The 24457-nt window shown below is 41.9% G+C and overlaps 1 pseudogene across 1 annotated transcript in view; it reads left to right on the forward strand.

The window, feature by feature from the left end:
* The window catches only part of LOC104666281, a 41082-nt pseudogene extending 18697 nt beyond the window's left edge, over window positions 1-22385 (forward strand). Inside the window, exons 2-6 of the transcript XR_004057878.1 lie at window positions 7011-7062; window positions 9427-9565; window positions 9870-9978; window positions 19601-19710; window positions 21850-22385. The product of XR_004057878.1 is annotated as an NADH dehydrogenase [ubiquinone] 1 beta subcomplex subunit 9-like (transcript). The remainder of the gene's footprint in view (window positions 1-7010; window positions 7063-9426; window positions 9566-9869; window positions 9979-19600; window positions 19711-21849) is intronic.
* Window positions 22386-24457: the final 2072 nt, after the last annotated feature.

The following is a 24457-nucleotide window of genomic DNA, read 5'->3' on the forward strand; positions in this document are numbered from 1 at the left end:
TTGGGCCTCTTTACACGTTGCCCCCACCCCCAGCCTGCCACCTCCCTAGAAGTAGTAACTGTATTAATTTGCTTGCTTACTTTTCAACAAATGTTTAATGAAGACCTGCTCTGTGTCATGCACTGTTCTAAAGTCTCAAGAAAGAGGTCGGCAAGGTCCTTATTTCTCTGGAGCTTCTGTTTAGTGGAGGATGGGGAGATGGGAGACTTCCTAACATAACTTGAATTTTTAAAAGCATAAGAGCGATGAGTACTCCATAGAAAAGTATTTACAAACAAGGTAACCTCATAGAGGGTGACTGTATGACTACTTTAGAGTGGATGGTTACAGAAGGCCTCTCAGAGCAGGTGACATCTTAACAAAGGTGTGAATGACAGAGTTACCCACCCATTAAGAAAACTGGGGGGAGAGCTTTCCAGGTACAGAGAACAGCTAGAGCAAAGGCCCTGCGATGGACAGAATTGTGTCCCCCCAAAATTTGTATGTTGAAACCCAACCCTTAGTGTTACTATATTTGGAGTAAGGAAATAATACGGTAATCATGCTTAATTAAGCTTAAATGAGGTCATAGGGCAGAGTCCTAATTTGATACGGGTACTGTCCTTATATGAGAAGATGCCAAAGAGTTGAGTGCTCGCTCGCTAGCTCTCTCTCTCTCTCTCTCTCTCTCCTCCTCTACCCCAACGCCCCCCCCCCCCACTCCATCATGTGAGGGCACATTGGTGACCCACTATTTTAGTAGGTGCTCAATTAGAAAACCATTGAATACATAGGGAATACAAGTAAAACTTTTCCTTTCAGAGAAATCATTAACCCAATGTCCTCAATGAGCCAAACCTAAGTGGCATGTCAGCCTTTGAGTTTTAAATATTGTTTACTCTCTGGGTGAATGGTGGGTAGTTTTAGTCCCCTCATCTTTTATTATCAGATAGAAATGTGTGTATAAGGTGAAATCCAAGTTCTTTTTTAAACCTTTCATTCTAAGGATCATTATAATCAAGGAGACAGGAAATCTCCAGATAAGAGGCAGTAGAAGGATGAATTGATAAGAAACTGCAACATTAAGGCATAGAGCTCCTGCATTTCCTCAGCAAAGAGAGACTGTGGAAACTGTAGCCCCCTCTTCCACTTCCCAGGATGACAGGAGGTAAGCCTGGGCTAGTCCTCCCTGCCCTGAAGGGTTGGTGCTGACCCTGCCACCACCAAACACATTGCTTGTGGCCCTGAGCAAACTCTCTTCCTAACTCTATTTTCCCCCAAGGATTAGCTGATGCAAGGCTTTTGATAAACATTGGCTGATTTCAGTCACTTATATTCATTGCTCAATAAATAAAAGGGCAAGGATCAGCCTGAGATTTGGATAGTGGAGAAAAGTGTTCCTTTTACTTATTTAGACATAAAAGGGCCAAGAAGAGGAGTCATTGGCCACAGGCTCCCAGAAGGAGGCAGGAGGGAGCTGGGAGGAGTGGGCAAGACTTTCAGTTATCAGGGCCCTAATGCGAAACAAGGGCAGCCCAGGAAAGGGTTGAAGAAGATGGTGTCAAGAGTGGGCAGAGCACAGGTCGGGTCCCCCACGGGTGACGACTGTCAACGAAAAGAGTCAAACTCTGTAAAACATTTGAAGAGATTTATTCTGAGCTAAATATGAGTGACCATGGCCTGTGACACAGCTCTCAGGAGGTCCTGAGAACACATGCCCAGAGTGGTCTGGGCAAGCTTGGTTTTATACATTTTAGAGAGGCATGAGACATCAATCAAATACACTTTAAGAAATGCATTGGTTTGGTACAGCAAGGTGGGACAACTCAAAGCAGGGGCTTCCAGGCTACAGGTGAGTTTAAACATTTTCTGGTTGACAACTGGTTGAGTTTGTCTAAAGACCTGGGATTAATAGAAAGGGAATGTTCTGGTTAAGCTAAAAGATTGTGGAGACCAAAGTTCTTTTGAAGCCTTATAGTGGCTGCCCTTAGAGACAATAGATGACAAATGTTTCCTATTCAGATCTTAGTTAATCTCTTCAGAATTGGGAGGATCTAAAAAAAAAAGAGAGAGAGAGAGAGAGATCTAGCTATGTTAATAGAGATTCTTTACAGATGCACATTTTCCCCTACAAAGGACAGCTTGGCAGGGCCAGTTTTAAACACGGCAAAGAAACATGATTCCAGGCAAAATATTTTTCTTTCTTATCTCATAATTTTATGCCAGAGTCAGGTTGGAAAGTCTCAATATATAGGGTTAAATAAAACCCATCTGATGAGAATTTATGATTTGTAGGGCCCAACTCCCCTGACCCCTTAGATAGGAATTAGAGCAAGATAGAAAAAAAATCCGAGTTTAGTCCTCATGGCAAAATGGAACAAGCCATTTGCTCACATGCTCTTTCCCATCTTTGGGATAATGGCATCAGGGATCAGATTACCTGGGCACAAACCGCACCTTTGCCATCTGAAAGCTGTGTGAACTTAGGAAAGTCACTTAACCTCTCTGTTGTCCGGTCACCTCATCTGTAAAATGGAGATAAAGTAATGTTACCTGATAGAATTATCATGAGGATAAATAAGTCAGTACATGCAAAGCACTTGGGTTACTGCCCGTCATAAAGGAAGCACTCAATAACCATTAGTTCTTCTTATCTTTGACATGCTGATAAAGGTATTTTCCCACACACCTAGCAGAGTGGTTTTTAAAATATTTTTTAAATAATAATAAGGTCATCATATATTTTGTTTTCTAAAATATTTTCATCTTATGATCTCATTTGAACTTTCCAGCAAATATATGATATTGAAACTTTAGATGCAAAAGTACTTTGGAATTGTAGGAGACTTGGTGAGTCACTTTTATTTTTTATTTTTTATTTATTTATTTTTTTTGAGACAGGATCTTACTCTGTCACTCAGGCTGGAGTATAGTTGTGCAATCATTGCTCACTATAATCTCCAGTTCCTAGGCTCAAGTGATCCTTCCACCTCACCGTCCCCAGTAACTGGGACTACAGGCATGCACCACCATACTCGGCTAATTTTATTTTCATTTTTAGTAGATATAGGGTCTCTCCATGTTGCCCAGGCTGGTCTTGAACTCCTGGCCTTGTTGAGCCACTTCTAAGGAAAATTGGCTCAGACGTGCTTGTGGCAGCCTTAGTCAATGAGTTTCTTACCACCTGACTCCCCCTCTCCTGCCACTAGGAATTAGATCAGGGTGGGCACCTGATCCAGTGACAGCCAATCCCTGGGCTGCACAGTAGTCTATATGGCAGCCTGGAGAAAAAAATCTGTTCAACAGAGTGATGCTAGGTTTACCAAAATCTCAAGTCTTAGAAATTTGAATTGAAACATAAAAGTTCTGGGAACATAAATCAGCACAATTACTTTGGGAGCAATATAGCAGTGTCTATTCAAATTTTAAAACGTCATAATCTCTGACTCAACAATATTATTTTTGATATGTACCCTAAAGAAATATGTATCACATAAGCCGGGCGCAGTGACTCACGCCTGTAATCCCAGCACTTTGGGAGGCCGAGGTGGGCAGATCACGAGGTCAGGAGATCGAGACCATCCTGGCTAACATGGTGAAACCCTGTCTCTACTAAAAATACAAAAACTAAATTAGCCAGGCGTGGTAGCGGACGCCTGTAATCCCAGCTACTCGAGAGGCTGAGCTGAGGCAGGAGAATAGCGTGAACCCAGGAGGCGGAGCTTGCAGTGAGCCTAGATCACACCACTGTACTCCAGCCTGGGCGACAGAGCAAGAGTCCATCTCAAAAAAAAAAAGAAATATGTATCACAAAAAGACACATCCAAGGATGTTTTGCACCATTGCTTATTGACAAAGCTTAGAAATTTGGAAACAACCTAAATATCCACTGGAAATGACCAAATAAATTGTGATGTATCATTCAATAGAATGCAGAAGGATCACTTCAACCCAGAAGTTCAAGACCAGCGTGGGCAACATAGCAAGACCCTGTCTCTATAAAAAATAAATAATAAATAAACAAATAAATACTGTCTTTAAATTTCCAAAATGAGACTAGTAACTTACAGTAGCCAAATATTTTTTGACAGGACATAAAAAGCACTAACCATAAAATAAATAACTGGTAATTAGACATAAACGCTCATGTTTACTCAAAGACATTATTAAGAGAAAAGGTAAACCACAGACTGGAAGAACTTATTTTACAAAATATATATTGAACTAAGGTTTTTTTGTTTGTTTGTTTGTTTGTTTGTTTGTTTGTTTAGACAGAATCTCACTCTGTCACCCAGGCCGGAGTGCAGTGGCACTATCTCGGCTCACTACAACCTCCACCTCCGGGGTTCAACCGATTCTCCTGCCTCAGCCTCCCAAGTAGCTGAGACTATACAGGCGTGTGCCACCATGCCCAGCTAAATTTTGTATTTTCAGTATTTTTAGTAGAGACAGTGTTTTGCCATGTTGGCCAGGCTGGTCTTGAACTCCTGACTTCAGGTGATCTACCCACCTTGGCCTCCCAAAGTGCTGGGATTACAGGCATGCACCACCACACCTGGCTAAATTTTGTATTTTTAGTAGAGACAGGGTTTTGCCACATTGGCCAGGCTGGTCTTGAACTCCTGACCTCGTGATCCACCTGCCTCAGCCTCCCAAAGTGCTGGGCTTACAGGCATGAGCCACCGTGCCCAGCCAGAAGTAAAGATTTATATCAAGAATTCCTAAAAATAATTAGGGGAAAAAGTGGGCAAAAGAACATGCAATTGAACATGTACTTCACACACACACACAAAGGTTCATGTGGATAACATGCAGATGAAAATGTGCTCAATATTGTCAGTGTCTGGCTTATTCTGTACTAGTTGCCATAAGCCAAGGCAAAGGATGTAGGAAGTAGAGCTAATGGAAAGGAAAGATGGCGAATCTGACTTTGGACATTCAGTGTCTGTGGAATATGCAGGGAAAGATGTACAACAGGCAAGTAGATGTGTGGATCCAGAGGCAAAGAAAGAGGTTTGGGTTTAAAAAGAGATATAACAGTAAAAGATATGGGAGAGGATGAGCTCACTTGAGGACACTGCCTTACGTGAGAAGGAAGGAAAGCTTAGGAAATAATCTACTTTTTTTTTTTTTTTTTTTTTTTTTTTTTTTGGAGGGACGGAGTTTCACTGTTGTTGCCCAGGCTGGAGTGCAATGGCGTGATCTTGGCTCACTGCAACCTCCACCTTCCAGGTTCAAGCAATTCTCCTGCCTCAGCCTCCCTAGTAGCTGGGATTACAGGCACATGCCACCACACCTGGCTAATTTTTGTATTTTTAGTAGAGACGGGGTTTTGCCATGTTGGTCAGGCTGGTCTTGAACTCCTGAACTCAAGTGATCCACCCGCCTCGGCCTCGCAAAGTGCTGGGATTATAGGTGCGAGTCACCACACCCAGCCAAGAACCTGCATTTTCAAAAAGGACAGCAGGGAAGAGGCCTCAATAAGAGAGACTTTGAATTTTGAATGGCCAGAGGTTTACCCTGGGATGCCAACATTTAGTCAAAACAATCAGACAGTTGAGTAACAGAACCCTTGGGGTCTAAGCCTTTCAGGAGAACACTGAACTAGAAGTTCCTCTTTGGTTTCTAAAAGCCAGAAGATTCAGAAGTTCCAAATTTTCAGCTCCTGAAGATTTTGTGAACATGAATCCGGTCTCATGAAGCTTCTTAGAGAAGGATCAATATGCAATGAATACAGGTGATCTCAAGAGGCACAAGCCCAGAGGACTCCAACTGTCTAGCTTTGAGTACAAGATGCAGGAGACTTCTTAAACACAAAAGTGTTTCCCCTTCAACTCAGGATCAATACTACTCACTTTTACCCCATGGGCCAAATTTCTATGTATTTTTATTAAAAGGGAAGAAAATTCAGGCTTCGGAGTTGCAATTCACCTAAGTATAAGCCCTGAAGCTTCAGAACCACGACTAGGAAATTACCACCTCACCTGTCTTTAGCCTTGATTACTGGGGTCTTGACAGAATGTAGGAAGTAGAGCTGATGTGAAGGGAAGACAGAAACTCTGATTTTAGACATTTAGAGTCTAAGGTGCCTGTAGGACACACAGGGGGTAGTTATACAACAGGATCCAGAGTTAAGAAAAGAGATCAGGATTAAACAGAAGACATATGATAGTAAAAGATAGGGGAAAGGATACTGGTTATTCCTGGAGATAATCGACAACAACTAATAGCCTCTAAAGTGTTATATGATTCAAAGTACATTCCACAATCTGTTCTTTTATCTTCTGAATCAGGAAGCAACCCGGTTAAAGTTTTTAGAAAGGGACAAGCAGGCTATTTTTCAAAAGAATGACAGGGCCTCTCTTCTGAACAGCTCAATTAAGAGGGTCAGGAAAAGGGAACGAGAAGGACGATGAACATGAAACCCTCATTGGTCTGGATCTAGGTCTCTGATATTGAAAACTGCACCCCATGCACATATCACCAACAATGGATCTGTCAGAATCCCCAGTAGCTGAAATGAGGCAGAACAGATGTGTGCCCTGGGCTTCCAAAAAGAAAAAAATAATAATAATAACCCATGCATTAGATTTGGAATATGCTTTCAATGAATAAATATATGGAGATGATTAAAAGATGTACATGGCAAATAGCTGGCCAGACAGGCACTGACATGGATGTGCCATAGGCTTATATATTTATTTACAAAACACAATGTAATAGAAATGGACATCATACTTTGCATTTATATAGCAAGTATTTCTCCAAGGACCTCAAAGGATTCTACAGCCATTACTTGATTCATCCTTGTTACATGCTTGTAAAATGAAGGCGAGGCAAGGATTACTCATCCCATTTTATTAAAGAGGAAGCAGAAGCCCCAAGAGGATCCATGGGTTGGCCAAGGGCATATTGTGAGTCATTTATTTGCTCAAAATCATGTAGGGGCTGAAATTAGTCCCAAATTATCCTTACACCTGCTGATTTTTACCTGCAGACTTCTGTTTCTCAAGCTTGTGTTTGTGATTCAGGCTATCAAATGGGCAGTGTTAAAGGAAGGTTATAAACTGGGGAAGCGAAGAGGTTAGCAAGCATTTGGCATTTCACTTTTCCTTCAGTAGACAAATGCTTCTGCATTCTTATGGACAGGCACAGCAGTCTTTACAACCACGTGGAGACAATGTTCCTATCATTGTTGCACTGGAACCAAGAGACATGGCTCCATGTTAATACTTGCCAGTTAATGACTGCCCACAATGCATGTATGTTTTGTTTTCATTTGTCTTTTCCACATGCACATTTTTAATATGCACTTTATATTCATTATGTCATTTATCTTGCAACTACTATATGAGCTAGATATTTCCTTGCAAAATTAAGAGACAGGCTTAAAGAGATTAGATGTCTTGTCCATGGTCAAATAACAAACAAGGTTAGACTTGGGATTTGAGTGAATTTTTGCGGATTTGAATAGATGTGCACTTCTACCATGTTTTACCAATAGAACTTCACTTCCACACCCAACAGGGGTCCTAAAGTCAGGCATAGCCTAGAGATGTATAAGAAAGCTGGGGCCAGCCTGGGTGCCTACCTCACGCACATGTTCTGAATGACAGCCCAGGGTAAATGCAGAGATTATTCCATTCTCCCCAGACAAATACATGGGATACGGCCCCACCTCAGCCACTCTGATTGCCAGCATAGTTTGGGCCTTCCTGGTCCCAGATTCACACCTTGCATCTGACCCAAGCCCAAGCTAGTGGCAGTGCCAGCTGAGCTTCATAAACAGGGGATGGAAAGGAAGAACAGTAACCTGGAAGCTACTCCAGGGTGCTCTTCTCCCACTTGCCCTGACCACTACTAATTGGCATCTGAGTTCCAACCATCGCTGGGCAGTAAGGGCAGGGTCTGTCTCCTGGGGACGCCCATTCTTCACAGAGTGGAAAACTGAGGCTCACACATGTTCATAGTTACCAAGGAAATCAGAAAGGTGGAGACTAACCAGGGAATCAGACACCTCCTGCCCAGAGAGGCTGGCAGAGACGAGTGCATCTCAAACTCATCTCCAGGGATCTCTCCAATTCACTCAGAAGTTGGAGTCTCTGCTACTTCTTGGAGGTCAGGGGTCTGCAGACTGATGTTTCTTCATGCCAGGAATTCTTCCTCCCCATTTTACTGAACAGAGGGATGGCAGGGCTGCTCTTCTCAAAAGAGAAGAACAAAACCATGGCCCCTCCTGCCAAGCAGCGGTTTCCTCCCAGCTGTTCATGTAGATTTGCTGAGAGCTACATTCTCCCATATCAGCAAGCCCTTAATCAAGAGCCCACCCTGAAAAGAGAGATGCCAAAGAATTGGAAGTCACACAGACCTACCCATGAGAAAGGACTCCAGACCAATCACTGGTCAACAGTGAAACCAAACACCATCTTGGTCCTGATGGAGGAAGGAATAAAACACAGAGACTCTTACACTCAGCCATCATTGGCTATTAGGAGAACCAGACCCTGACTCCTCTTCCTTCTCTAGGCTGAACTAAAGAGCTATTTTCCATCTCCCAGACGCAGTTACTGAATCTGAAATATTTCAATATTCTGGCCTGGCTGAATGTCTATTATGGACTGAATGTTTGTGCCCCTGCAAAGTTCATATGTGGAAACCCTACCCATCCCCTTGATGTGATGCTATTAAGAGCAGGAGCCTTTGGGAGGTGATTAGGATTAGAAGAGGTCATGAGTTTGGTGCCCTTGGAGTCACAAGAGAGCCTCAGCTCCCCACTCTGTCCTGGGGAGGATACAATAAAAGAAGCTGGCAATCTGCCCAGAAGAGAGCCCTCACCAGAACCCTGCCCTGCTGGCACCCTGATCTCAGACTTCCAGCCTCCAGAACTATGAAAAATGTTACAAATATCTGTTCTTCCTAAGTGACCCAGTTCGTGATGTTCTGTTGCAGCAGCCGGAATGGACTAAGACAGTGCTCCTCGACTGCTGAGGGGCCGCGTTCTCCCTTTGTGGCCTGCGTGGCCGAGCTGCACACATAAAAAGCTCCTGAATGCCATTATTTTCATCAAAAGGGCAGGTGGTGCACTAATCACGTGGAGGTGCCACCATGGGTGCCTCTGTCGGCACCACCATCCCATACCCATCAACTTCACCACACCCTCAGCCCCCGTCGAGCTGGGGTGACAGAATGCTGAGATGGGAGAGGTCTTCCTCATGCAACAGCCAAACAACATCACCCCAACCCAGGCAAGTCCCAAAGGGAGTGTCCTGTCTGCCCCCATGAAGGGAAATGAGGGCCCTGCTTGTCCTGGACCACGGGGAACTGGAATGTGGAGAGGCAGAGAGAGCTGGATATTTCTGCATGGCAAGAGCAGGAGTTTTTCACTCTGAAGCCACCTGTGGTCCCCGGTCTCAGAGCCTCTCCAGGCCTGTTCCTTCTGCTCATTAGGTAAATGTGCCAACACAAGGAAAGAAATCAAGATCTATTTAGCTTTCCCCACCGGCCCTGTCAATCGTTCCGAGGAAGACAGTTCCTGCCACACAGCTCGGGAAATAGGCCCCAGAGGGCCAAGAAACAGTTCCATCCCGTAAATGTATTTACACAGCACAGTGCTTGTTCTTCACGTTTCGCCGGCAGCCCACCTCTCCCGAGTGCCCGGGGAAGTTTTATCACCTGGGAGGGCATGCGCCGCTGCTCCACCAAGACCCTCCTTGATCATCAGAACAGACAGATTGTGCAGAGACGCGGCCTCCCTTGGCGAGGTGAGGAAAGGCAGCACCGGGGCTGACAGAAGGTTCTCCAGCCAACAGGAGCGGGCTGGGCCCGTGGCACCCACAGAACATTTCTGAACACCCACTGTGCTCCCTGGCTGGGGCTGCCTCCTCTGACAGCTCTTCTCAAAATCAAGGGAGAGATGTGGGTTCTGGTTACAGCATCTTTGAAAAGGGTACCACTTGGAAATTTCAGGAACAGGCAGAAGTATGGGGGATCAAGATCAAGGTCGGACGGGCAAGACTGCATTAAAAAGGCTAGGCATTCCAGAGTTTTCAGAGCTGCAAGGGGAGTTCAAACACTATCCAGTCCTCTTGCCCATTGTACAGAGGAGAAAACTGAGCTTCAGAGAAAATAAGAGTATATTCCACAGTAGTTAATAAGACCGAGGGCTTTGGAGGCAGTCTGAACTTGGTTGTAACCCCAGCTCTACAACTTGCTTACTCTATAACCTTGAATTTGATCTCCATAAGTCTCCATTTTCTCATTTGTAAAATGTATATGAGAAAATTTCCCTCATAGGTTTTGTAAGGTTCACATGAGATAAGGAAGTAAATAAAGCACTTAGCGTAGGAATTGAACAATTTGTGGTAAACGTTATCATTATAATTATGTAATCTGGCCAAAGTCATCCATAGAATTCATATCCGAGGCAGAACTCAAATTCAGTTCTTTCAACTCCTAGAGCAGTGTTCACTTTCCAGTGATCAAAAAGACCTTCAAAGTGAAGTCACTTTCTTTATCATTTAGGAATTTCATTCATCTACTAATACCAGTGGCTTAGAGAAATTAGGGTTGTATACTCTTGTCAATCTAAATAACAAAAAGAAGTTCTCTAAAAGAAAAGGTGTTTGTTTGGGAATAGGCATTGCAATGGAAATACACATGCCATAGTAAACTATGTGTGTATTCAGGGAAGACAAAGGTTTTTAAAGGAGAAAATGAGGAGAATTGCATAACTGTTTTGAAATAATTATCCTTGGCTACAAAGACCAATGACAAGGATGATGCCTGTCCGAGGTTAAACAGGCAGTTGCTGGGCAGATGTCCTTGCAGAAGGATTTTTTTGTGTAAAGCTGCAATGCCCTTTGCACAAGGTTGTGGTTTTTACAGTCTTCTGTGATACCTTTTGTTACCAGGCATATAAGCATGAGAAACCTCTCTACATAGCCTCTCTGGCCCTATTTGTTAGATTTTTCTTGATACTAATGACTCCATTTTCATCTTAACACCTTTCACACCCCCACATAAAGTAAAACCAAAGGTAAGTAGTAGAGGATTGGTAAGGAAGCACCGTGAATCCAGACTTCTCTATTTTTCTATCAACCTGAGCTCTTTGTTTTTTATCTTCAAGGTTGCAAGATAGTTGCTGTGGCTCCAGCCATCGGGAGGAAATGGAGTGGAAGAGGGCAATGGGGCATTCCTTTGAGTATAGTTATAGTTAGCCCCCTTTAAAAAGATTTCCTGGAAGCCCCATTCTGTGGTTTTTGCTTCTAATTGAAAGCCCTGGATGCAAGGAAAGTTGGACAATGCCTGATAAAGCTAGGGAATTATTTACAAAGAAGGGGAGAGTGAATACTGTAACAGCAATGAACAATCTTAGTCTTTCAGCCACACACTCTGAGATAATGGGGTGTCACCCTTCACATCTGCCTCCCACCCAGGACCTCTGGAGGAGTCTCTGAGTGTTCCCCATTTATGCTTGTGGCTGCCCAGTGTCCCAGCCTGGTCCAGGATCAGTGTCTTACTGCCCCACAGCACCTGGCCCATGCTTTGGCCCATGCCACTCACTGACAAGGACTTTGTGCAAAGGCAAAAGTGCACAAAGGAGGGGCTGCTGGAGGAGAGCCCTACCTTGCCCACAGCTTCCCTTGGTGCCTATGAGTTCAGAGGATGAGTTCTTTTTTCTTCTGTGTAATTAGAGCCAATCTGAATAACACAGAGCAAATACCTTTGTGAGTCATTTTGTAAGGAAAATTTTGCCTCTTCTGCCCCAAACCCTCCAAAGGTACTCTGTTTCTCTCACAGTAAGAGCCAGAGTTCTTGTGCTGACCTGCCAGGCCATAGGAAATCTCCCCTAGGCACCTCTTTAGCTTCTGCCCTTTACTCTGCTCCTGACACCACAGGCTCCTTGCTGTTTCTCAAACACACCAGGACACTCCACGCTCCCAGGGCCTTAGCACTTGCTATTCTCTTGCCTGGAATGCTCTGTCCTTCGGCATCCAGATGGTTCCTCCTTCACCTCCCGTAAGGCTTTGTTTAAAGGTCATCTTCTTTTTTTTTTTTTTTTTTTTTGAAATGGAGTCTTGCTCTGTTTCCCAGGCTTGGCGTGATCTCAGCTGACTACAACCTCCGCCTCCCAGGTTCAAGTGATTCTCCCACCTCCACCTCCCAAGTAGCTGGGATTACAAGCATCTGCCATCATGCCCAGCTAATTTTTGTATTTTTGTAGAGACGAGGTTGTACCATGTTGGCCAGGCTGGTCTTGAACTCCTGACCTCAGGTGATCCACCTGCCTTGGCCTCCCAAAGTACTGGGATTACAGGTGAGAGCCACTGCACCTGGCCAAATGTCACCTTCTCAATGAGGTTGCACTGACCACTCTTTAAAACCATAATTCCCTAGGCACGCCCAAACTCTCCTCTCACTTCCCATAGCACTCATCACCTCCTAACTTTCCATGCACTTCATTTATTTATGTTTGTCATATTGCTGTGTAAGGTGTTTCTTATGCCTATTTATTTATATATTATGAGAGAAGAAAGTTCTGTCTGTTTGGTTTACAGTTGCACCCTCAGCATGTAAATAAAAGCCTGACGCACGAAGCAAATTTTTAAGTATCTGTTGAATAAGTGCACACATAAGCGTAGCTCGGTCTTGGGACAAATTAGAATCTCCAATCAAAGAAGGAAATTGACAAAAAAGGAATAGATAAGTGTCTGAAGTAACCAGCAATAAAAAAAGAGCATCCATATAAAGTCAGATCAAGAAAATGGCCATCTTAGAGAAGACACAGAAAATTAATGATCTGGATTTATGGTACTGCTTTCTCACCCAGATGAGTAAACACATTAGCTATCCACTCTCTAGGTAATTGTTATCACACCCATTCAGAGGAAGGGGATGCTAAGACCCAGGAATGGCCAGTCCAGTATCTCCTATGGTCCTACTAAATGACCCAGCATCTTAGATCCTGACTCAAGAGACGACAGCCTAAAAGAAAATGGGCTTCTGTCCCAAACTGGCTGCCACCAGGACAATTGTTCATTTTCTTTCACCTTCAACTTTCTGTTGACTGTGTCCCCACTCCTAAGCTGCTCATTTACTCTGTGGCTTCCCCAGGCATCCCTTTACCTATGTGTGGGCACTTTTCAAAATAAGACTACCTTGTGACTGAAAGCAGTCAAAAGGACTTAATCAGAAAATGAACAGCCATGCCCCCTCCCATTCATATGCCTCAATACTCATATTTGAGGGGTGCCCAGGTGATGAGAGAATTAAATCTCTGTCCCTAAGTCAGCTAGAAATCGGTTTTTTCTTCTCTTGCTGAAAAATTAGAAAGTGATTTTAAAAATGCAATGCAGAGAAAGTAGTCTTTCTTTTCCTCTCTCCTCTAACCATGGAAATATCCACTACCAGAGCTTGATTAATGTTAAATATGACCTTTCGCAAAGTTTCTTGGCAGTTAATTTATGATACTTCCAGATTCTAATGTATCAGGCAGTGGCTGTTTATGCGTTTGATGAAGTAGTCTTTGTCCAGAGTTGATACGTTTTACCAGAACTTCTGTAGCTCGCTTTTCCTTTCTCTCTCTTGCTGTTTCAATCTCTCTTTCAGTCTAACTTTGTGCTTGGGTATTTAATCAATTTGACTGGGAAGAAAACATGAATATATTTATGAATTCTCAGTCCCTAAGTTGTCATTCACGCTGTATTAGCTTATTACTGTATCTCCAAGATAATTCTTTCCTCTCATCTCCCTACACCTGTGCTTTTGAGTTCAGGGAGATCTCAGCTCAACCAAAATTACTTTTAATGTTTGGTTTGCTACAAGAGCTGCTTTGAGGGTTTCTGTCTTGAACAGGTGTATCTTCTCTTTGCATCCTTATTGCTTTTGCCTTTATTCTTCACTGTCTCTGAAAAAAAGAAAAATCCAGTGAACTAGATGTGAGCCCCAAGAGGTTGTTTCAGCCCAAGAATGTAACTAAGCTTAATGAGTGGAGGAGAAGCCAACAAATGGGTGCCTGGATGCAAGGAACTCAGGATGCTTCACCTTAGAAAGTACGTGATGATAGTCAATTACTACATGAAAGTTTCAGGATATCAGAGATTTTAGCCTGTCTTTTCCAGAACCTAGAATGGTGCTTGGCACAGAGTAGTTGTACAATTTTTGTGGAAAGAAAGAAGGAAATGAGATATCAAGCAAGGGAAGGAAGACCACAGTCTCTAATACAATGACTCTTAAATCTTTTACTAGAGTTTGGTAAATGGCCCATGAGGCCATTTTTGGATTTTTATAATAAAAGCCCAGGGAACTGCCAGAATCTTCTTACCTTTCTTTTCTTTGCCACTACCTGAGAAACTGTTATAGGTGTTATAGGTGCTGAGAACACCTTTCCCTGAGTCCTGGAGCTCCCTCTATGCTGTCAAACCAGGTGTCTGCACTTGGACCAGCATCTTTAAATCTTTAAATGCATCACGAATGGCTTTACCTACAACAGTGAGGACAGGAAGAGGCCAGCAACCAGAGTACAGTGAAAGCTCCACTAAGTTGCATCAAAGGCCCAGGTGAAGCAGGAGAACATAGATTAATGAGAACTATGTGGTTACTCCAAAAATATTCTGCAACCTAGAGAAAGAGCAGGGGAAAGGGACAATTAAGTTTGCCCAAGGTTAGGAATCAGCCAAGTAGATGCAACATGAGCTCAAGAGGAAAAAGGAATGGGTGGGACCAGAAAAAAATGTGGGATTCAGGCTGTAAACAGAGGTGGAAGAAACCAAGGGCTGCATGGGCTCTGTTAGCATTTGGCCTACAAGTTTTATTTTACATTTGGAAATACATAAATCATTGATGAGATGTTTTCTTTTCTAGCCATTTGGGCATAAATTACACACATCCCAATTTTCTTTGTCCTCCCAAGGAGAAAACTGAATGGAGTCAGGCAGAGCTGCCATTCGCATCACACACCTTTGGAGGCTACTCACACAGTGTGACAGTTGCATCCCAGGACTCCAAAGCAGTAAGCCTCACTTGTAGAGACAAAGAGACAGATGTCACTTCTACAGTGTGATTTGAAGGGCAACAGGAAACCTGTGTAGCCTCCCTACCCCATGCCTTCTGTCAACCTTCCATTGTGCCTGAAATTTCCCTATTATTCACTGCTTAGATTTACTGTACAGAAATGCTAATAAAGCACAAATGTTACCTGGAGGTGTCACGCAGCTGAAGCAGTCCAAAAAGCTTGAAAGTCGGACCAAGCTAGGGTCAGATCCCAGCTCTCACTCTATAGCAGTGGGATACCTGGCAAATTACTTAGCATCACAAAGACTCTCTATACTTATTTATAAAAATCTGGACTCTACCTACATTATAGGGTCATCATAAGGATAATTTGACTAACATGTATAGAGCAACCACCACAGAAACTGATACCTACTGGGGGCCCAAGAGATGTTCCTTCTTTTTATCTTTATCTATGAAAACTAGCATGGTGGGAAAAGCACGAGACAAGAGTCAAGGACCATGGGTTCTAGTCCATGCTGTTCCACTAAGGAGCTGTGTGACCTTCTTAAAGTCACTTTATTTCTCTGGGCTTGAGTTTCCCAGGGGTCTGAATTGGATTTATTCATTCAAAAAATGTTATTGAGCTCCCAATATGTGCCCAGGAGCTGTTAATCTGCTTGCATGATGAATAAATGAACAAATGTGTGTGAAATCGTGGTAAGCAATAGACAGATAATTAAAATGTAGTCTTATGATGGAGAGGTCCTGGGTAGCTACTTCAGATGGAGCACTCAGGGAAGACCTGTGTAAGGGGGTGAATTTTATACTGAGGTCTCCAATGACAAGAAGGAGATAGCCATCAAAAGATCAAGGGGAGATGCTGTCCTGGCAGAGGAAACAGCAAATGCAGAGGCTCCCTCAAAAGAAGCAAGGTTGGATGACTTCCAAAGTCCTTTCTAGGACCAATAGCCCTTATCTTGTGTTTTCTGTGGTCAGGATATGACTTTTGGATATGACACTAGGATAAGTCAATTGGCAGTCCTTTTATGGGCTGATCACTGTCAGTAAGAGGTAGATAGTGATACAGTTAGACTAGTTATGCTAGGGGCCAGCTGAGCAAGGGAAAATCATAATCCAGACTGGAAAGAGAAAAGTACAGCTAAAAAAGCAAAGACATCATTGGGCTATAAAGAATATTTAGAGACTGGGGCCAATTTCCTTTCAAAGCACCAAGCAGGCCCTTATCATAAGACAGTGACAGAGAAACAATGACAGAAGTTTGCTGCTTGGACAATTGGACACTTTTTTGAAGCTCCTTTACAGCAGCTGAAGAAGGGCAGAACTAAGTCAGGAAGAACATTCCTAGAAGAACTTAGAAATAAGGGTCTGGGCTAGGAATATTTTGGTCTCAGATGACAGAATAGATATTCATTCATTTACCTCATTCATTCACTCATTCAACAAATATTTATTGAGGACCCACTCTTCTAGGCCCTGCTCTTATAGCTGGAGCCATGGTATTAAAGAAAGCAGATAAAAATCCCTAGAAAAAGGCTGGGCGCAGTGGCTCATGCCTGTAATCCCAGCACTTTGGGAGGCCAAGATGGGTGGATCACCTGAGGTCGGGAGTTCGAGACCAGCCTGACCCACATGGAGAAATTCCATCTCTACTTAAAAAAATACAAAATTAGCCGGGCTTGGTGGTGCATGCCTATAATCCCAGCTACTTGGGAAGGCTGAGGCAGGTGAATCAGTTGAACCTGGGAGGTGGAGGTTGCAGTAAGCCGAAATCGCACCATTGCCCTCCAGCCTGAGCAACAAGAGCAAAACCTCTGTCTAAAAAAAAAAAAAAAAAAAAAATTCCCTAGAAAAGTCCTTACATTCTAGCAGGGAAGATAGATCTTGAGAGGTCAAGATCTTTAACCTGAACAAGCTTAGACCTTTTATTTGCTCTAAATATTGAGTGCCCAGTCTGTGCCTAGTGGTGGGTTAGTTGCTGGGTACTGTGCTGACCACACCTGGTCATGCAAACACGTAATAACGTATATTGATAGAGAGTTTTACTGCCCTCAAACCACTGATCTCCTTTCATCCTCATGCCACCCTACAAGCTCTCAAAGGCAAAGGGGTTTGCTCAGGCTCACCATGCTGAGCATCTGGACTGCATCCCAGGTCATCTTGCAGTCTAGAGCTCTTTCAGTTATATCACTTTGTTGCTTACTACAGCAGATGTTTTCATTCTGTTGAACTAATCTATATGCACCTTCCCAGACATTATATTGGAAGCAAGAACTGTGAAGAGGCAGGAGCTGAGAGAATTCACTGTGTTGATGTGTGGCAGCAGCTACTCCCAGGTTCCCAGGGCAGCATCCAGTGTTGGTGGTGTCTGCAAGGCAATCGCAGCATCAGTGTTGGGCTGCAGCAACAATGGTGTCTTCACTGCCTTAGTTTTGTTGCATGATTAGGAACATTGCTTCCAGGTGTATAGCCTACAATCCAGATACTCTAGGCTTCCTGAAGATATTCTGAACTACCAATATTCATTTTAGTAAATTCTTTTCTGTGTGTTCTTAAATCAACCAGATTTGGTTTATGTTGCCTGAAACTACACACTGTGACTGCTATGCTTACAAAATCCTTTGTCCTCATTTACTAGCAGGATAGGCAAAGTTTTCTTTCTTTTTTTTTTTTTTTTTTTTTTTTGAGACGGAGTCTCGCTCTGTTGCCCGGGCTGGAGTGCAGTGGCCAGATCCCAGCTCACTGCAAGCTCCGCCTCCCGGGTTTACGCCATTCTCCAGCCTCAGCCTCCCGAGTAGCTGGGACTACAGACGCCCGCCACCTCGCCCAGCTAGTTTTTGTATTTTTTAGTAGAGACGGGGTTTCACCGTGTTAGCCAGGATGGTCTCGATCTCCTGACCTCGTGATCCGCCCGTCTCGGCCTCCCAAAGTGCTGGGATTACAGGCTTGAGCCACCGCGCCCGGCCAGGATAGGCAGTTTTCTACAGTTTAAAAAAAAATCCCTAGTGGTTTAAAACAATATGGCTCCTCTCTTGCTCATAGTCCTTGTGCATCCCAGGTTGACTGGATTTTTCCAAATAAATGTTTAAATATTTTGAACTAAATGAAAATGAAAATACAACTGATCAAAATTTGTGGTATGCAGCAAAAATGGGGTTTTTAAGAAATTTTCTAACATTGAGTGCACACATTAAAAAAGAAAAAATATCTAAAATCAATCATTTAAGCTTCTACCTTAGGAAATTAAGGAGAAAATAGAAACGTAAACCCAAAGAAGCGTAATACAAAATAATAAAATTAGAGCAGAAATCAATGGAAGTCGAAACGAGAAATTAATAGAGAAAAATCAACAAAATCAAAAGCTAGTTTTTTCACAAGATCAGTAAAATTGATAAACCTCTAGTCAAGTTACAAATTACTAATATTGGAAATAAAAGAGGAGCTACTTCTACTGATCTCATGATCATTAAAAGCATAATAAAGCATAGTTTAAAAACATAAGAGCATAATCAAAAGCTAATTATTTTCAAAAGATGAGTAAAATTGATAAACCTCTAGTTAAACTGCAAATTACTAATATTAGAAATTAAAGAGGAGCTATTTCTACTGATCCCGTGAACATTAAAGGTATAATAAAGGAATATAAACAATTCTACATCTACAAATTTGATAAAATATATGAAATAGACCAATCCCTTGATGGATATAAATTACTAATACTCACACAAGAAGAAACAGAATATGAATAACCTGTATCTATTGAAGAAACTGACTCAATAATTAATAACCTTCTAAAAACAGAAAATACCAAGTCCAGATGGTTTTACTAGTGAATTCTACCAAACATTTAAGGGAGAAATTATACCGATTCTCTATGATCTCTTTCAGAAAATAGAAGCACACGGAATATTTTCTAACTCATCCTATGAGGTCAGCACTGGCCTAATACCAAAACAAACCAGAGAAAGACATTATAAGAAAGAAAAATTACAGGCCAATTTTTTCATGAACACTGATGTAAAAAATCTCAACCAAATATTGGCAAATCAAATCCAACAATGTAGAAAAAGAATTATACACCATGACAAATGAGATTTATTCCAGGTATGCAAGGCTGGCTCAACATTCAAAAATTACTTCAGGCCGGGCGTGGTAGGTCATGCCTATAATCCCAGCACTTTGGGAGGCTGAGGCGGGCAGATTGCTTGAGGTCAGGAGTTCAAGACCAGCCTGGCCAACATGGTGAAACTCCGTCTCTACTAAAATACAAAAACTAGCCAGGCGTGGTGGTGTGTGCCTTTAATCCCAGCTATTTGGGAGGCTAAGGCAGGAGAACTGCTTGAACCTTGGGGGCGGAGGTTGCTGTGAGCCGAGATTGCGCCACTGCACTCCAGCCTGGGCGACACAGTGAGACTCAGTCTCAAAAAATAAATAAATAAACAAAAATCACTTCATGTAATCCATTACCTCAACAGGCTAAAGAAGAAAAATATACAATCATATCAATAGATGCAGAAAAAACATTTGACAAAGTCAAACACCCATTCATTATTTAAGGAAAAAAATCAGTGGACTTGGAGTGGAAGAAAACTTCCTTACCTTAATAAAGAAAGTCGCCCGGCTATCCCCGAGGCCATTGAAGGTCAGCACAGTCGTGGCGTTCCCTGCACCGGCAGCCTACCTGACCCATCAGCAGAAGGTGTTGAGGCTTTAAAAGCGGACACTGCCACTATCATACTGAATGGGCAAAAACTGGAAGCATTCCCTTTGAAACCTGGCACAAGACAGGAATGCCCTCTCTCACCACTCCTATTCAACATAGTGTTGGAAGTTCTGGCCAGGGCAATCAGGCAAGAGAAAGAAATAAAGGGTATTCAATTAGGAAAAGAGGAAGTCAAATTGTCCTGTTTGCAGATGACATGATTGTATATTTAGAAAACCCCATCGTCTCAGCCCAAAATCTCCTTAAGCTGATAAGCAACTTCAGCAAAGTCTCAGGATACAAAATCAACATGCAAAAATCACAAACATTCTTATACACCAATAACAGACAAACAGAGAGCCAAATCATGAGTGAACTCCCATTCACAATTGCTTCAAATAGAATAAAATACCTAGGAATCAAACTTACAAGGGATGTAAAGGACCTCTTCAAGGAGAACTACAAACCACTGCTCAATGAAATAAAAGAGGACACAAACAAATGGAAGAACATTCCATACTCATGGATAGGAAGAATCAATATCGTGAAAATGGCCGCACTGCCCAAGGTTATTTATAGATTCAATGCCATCCCCATCAAGCTACCAATGACTTTCTTCACAGAATTGGAAAAAACTGCTTTAAAGTTCATATGGAACCAAAAAAGAGCCCACATTGCCAAGACAATGATAAGCCAAAAGAACAAAGCTGGAGGCATCACGCTACCTGACTTCAAACTATACTACACGGCTACAGTAACCAAAACAGCATGGTACTGGTACCAAAACAGAGATATACACCAGTGGAACAGAACAGAGCCCTCAGAAATAATACCACACATCTACAATCATCTGATCTTTGACAAACCTGACCAAAACAAGAATTCTGTGTTTAGTAAATGGTGCTGGGAAAACTGGCTAGCCATAAGTAGAAAGCTGAAACTGGATCCCTTCCTTACACCTTATACAAAAATTAATTCAAGATGGATTAGAGACTTAAATGTTAGACCTAAAACCGTAAAAACCCTAGAAGAAAACCTAGGCAATACCATTCAGAACATAGGCATGGGCAAGGAATTCATGTCTAAAACACCAAAAGCAATGGCAACAAAAGCCAGAATTGACAAATGGGATCTAATTAAACTAAAGAGCTTCTACACAGCAAAAGAAACTGCCATCAGAGTGAACAGGCAACCTACAGAATGGGAGAAAAATTTTTGCAGTCTGCTCATCTGACAAAGGGCTAATACCCAGAACCTACAAAGAACTCATACAAATTTACAAGAAAAAAAACAAACAACCCCATCAGAAAGTAGGCAAAGGATATGAACAGACACTTCTCAAAAGAAGACATTTATGCAGCCAACAGACACATGAAAAAATGCTCATCATCACTGGCCATCAGAGAAATACAAATCAAAACCACAATGTGATACCATTTCACACCAGTTAGAATGGAGATCATTAAAAAGTCAGGAAACAACAGGTGCTGGAGAGCATGTGGAGAAATAGGAACACTTTCACACTGTTGGTGGGACTGTAAACTAGTTCAACCATTGTGGAAGACAGTGTGGAGATTCCTCAAGGATCTAGAACTAGAGATACCATTTGACCCAGTCATCCCATTACTGGGTATATACCCAAAGGATTATAAATCATGCTGCTATAAAGACACACGCACACGTATGTTTACTATGGCACTGTTCACAATAGCAAAGACTTGGAACCAACCCAAATGTCCATCAATGACAGACTGGATTAAGAAAATGTAGCACATATACACCATGGAATACTATGCAGCCATAACAAAGGATGAGTTCACGTCCTTTGTAGGGATATTGATGCAGCTGGAAACCATCATTCTCAGCAAACTATCGCAAGAATAGAAAACCAAACACTGCATGTTCTCACTCATAGGTGGGAATTGAACAATGAGAACACTTGGACACAGGAAGGGGAACATCACACACCAGGGCCTGTTGTGGGGTGGGAGGAAGCGGGAGGGATAGCATTAGGAGATAAACCTAATTTAATTGACAAGTTAATGGGTGCAGCACACCAACATGGCACATGTATACATATGTAACAAACCTGCACATTGTGCACATGTACCCTAGAACATACAGTATAATAAAAAAAATTTAAAAAAAAAAAAGCAGGCGCTGCACCACCTCCAGTTGTGGTGCATCCAAAGTGACAAATACCAATACTTTGCTTATCTGATGAGAGCCTGGTTTGAAGAACGTAAGAATGAAAAAGATATGATGAAGGCCACCCAGCTGCTGAAGGAGGCTGAGGAAGAATTCTGGTACTGTCAGCATCCACAGCCATACATCTTCCCTGACTCTCCTAGGGGTGCCTCTTATGTGACATATGAGTGCTACAAGGTACCAGAATGGTGCTTAGAAGACTGGCATCCTTCTGAGAAGGCAGTGTATCCTGATTACTTTGCCAAGAGAAAATGGTGGAAGAAACTGCGGAGGGAAAGCTGGAAATGAGAGGTTAAGCAGCTGCAGAAGCAAATGCCACCTGCCCAAAAGGAAGGTGATTTGCCCCCACTGTGGTGGCATATTGTGACCAGACCCCGGGAGCAGCCCATGTAGAGAGAGAGAGAGAGAGACCTCATCTTTCATGCTTACGCGTGAAATACATTACAGAACATACACTTGCTCTAATAAAAAATCTGTGAAATGGGGGGAAAAAAAAGAAAGCTTGCCAACCCCTACAGCTAGTATTATGTTCAATGATGAAACTAGATTGTTTCCCCTGAAAATCAGAAACCAGGAAAGGAGGTCTCCTCTCACCACCCTATTCAGCATCATACTAGAAGTCCTAGCTAAGATGATAAGATAAGAATAAAAAAATTAAACAGATAAGGAAGGAAGAAATAAAACTGTCTTTGTTTGCAAATGTGATGCTTGTCCATGTTGAAAATCCCAAAGAACTGACCAAAAACAAAAAACAAAAACAAAAAAAGTCTTGAAATGAACAAGCAATTATAGCAAGATTGCAGGATACAAGGTTAATACAAAAAATTTAATTGCTTTCTTATATACCCACAAGGAAAAAAATGGATTATAAAATTAAAAATACATCATCTATGTCAGCACCAAAAAATTGAAATACTTAGGTTCTAATCTAATAAATAAAATAAATACAGAATCTATTTAGGGAAAACAAGCCTGATTAAAAAATCAAATATCTAAATAAATGGAAATGTATTCCATGTTCACGGATAGGAAGACCCAATATTGTGAAGATGTCAATTATTTCCAACTGATCTATAGATTGAATGTAATCTTGATCAAAATCCTAACAAGTTATTTTGTGAATATCAAAAAAAGATTTAAAGTTTATATGGAAAGGCAAAAGACAAGATAATCAACACGATACTGAAAAAGAAGCACAAAGTCAAAAGGCTGATATTACCTGACTTTAACACTGCTAATAAAGGTACAGTAATCAAGACAACACGATATTGGAGGAAGAATAGACAAATAAATCAGTGGAACATAAAAGAGTTCAAAACAGACCCATGCAAGACAGACCACCTATCTTTGACAAAGGAGCAAAGGAGATTCAATGAGGAAATAGTAGATTTTTAGGCAAAGCATGGTGGCTCACACCTGTAATCCCAGCACTTTGGGAGGCTGAGATAGGAGGGTGGCTTGAGCCCAGGAGTTTGAGACCAGCCTGGGCAATATAGTAAGACTGTGTATCTACAAAGTTTTTTAATTAGCCAGGCATGGTAGTACACACCTGTAGTCCCAGCTACTCAGGAGGTTGATGTGAGAGAATCACTTGAGCCTGGGAGGCAGAGGCTGCAGTGAGCTGACACCACACCACTGCACCCAGCCTGGGCAACAGTCTAAGAATCTGTCTCAAAAAAAAAAAAAAAAAAAGATACTGTAGATTTTTAAATAAATGGTACTAAAACATTGGACATCCTTAGGAAAAGATTAATCTAGATACAGACCTTCCTTCTACTTTTCACAAAATATTACCTCAAAATGGATCATAGACCTGAATGTAAAACTATAAAACTTCTAGAAGATAATGTAGAAGAAAATCTAGGTGACCTTGAGTTTGGAGATGAGTTTTCAGATTTAAAAAAAAAGAGCAATACATGAAAGAAAAATATTGGCAACTTAGATTTTATTCAAATTTAAAACTTCTGCTCTGCAAAAGATAGTTTTAAGAGAATGAAAAAATGAGCCAAAGACTGGAAGGATATATTCACAAAGCACATGTCTGATAAAGGCCTTGTAGCCAAAAGGGGAAAAAAAAAACTCTCAAAACTCAATAATAAGAAAATAAACAACCCACTTTAAAAGCTGGCAAAAGACCTGAACAGATACCCCACCAAAAAAAGATACACAGATGACAAACAAGTATATGAATATATGCTCAACATCATATGTCATTAGAGAAGCGCAAGTTAAAACAACAATGAGATACCACTAAATACCTATTCTAATGGCAAAAAAACCCTAATAATACCAAATATTGGCAAGAATATGATTCAGTGGCAATGCAAAATGGTGTGGCCACTTTGAAAGATAATCTGGTGGTTTCTTACAAGGCTTAAACACAGTATTGCCATACAATCCAACAATCGCACTCCTAGGTATTTATCCAACTGACTTGAAAACTTATGCCCACATAAAACCTACAAATGAATGTTTATAGCAGCTTTATTCATAATTGCCAAAAACTGGAAGCAACCAAGATGTAACTCAATAGGTGATTGGATAAGCAAACCATAT

This window comes from Rhinopithecus roxellana, chromosome 6 (assembly GCF_007565055.1).
Source record: "Rhinopithecus roxellana isolate Shanxi Qingling chromosome 6, ASM756505v1, whole genome shotgun sequence".
Classification (NCBI taxonomy): domain Eukaryota; kingdom Metazoa; phylum Chordata; class Mammalia; order Primates; family Cercopithecidae; genus Rhinopithecus; species Rhinopithecus roxellana.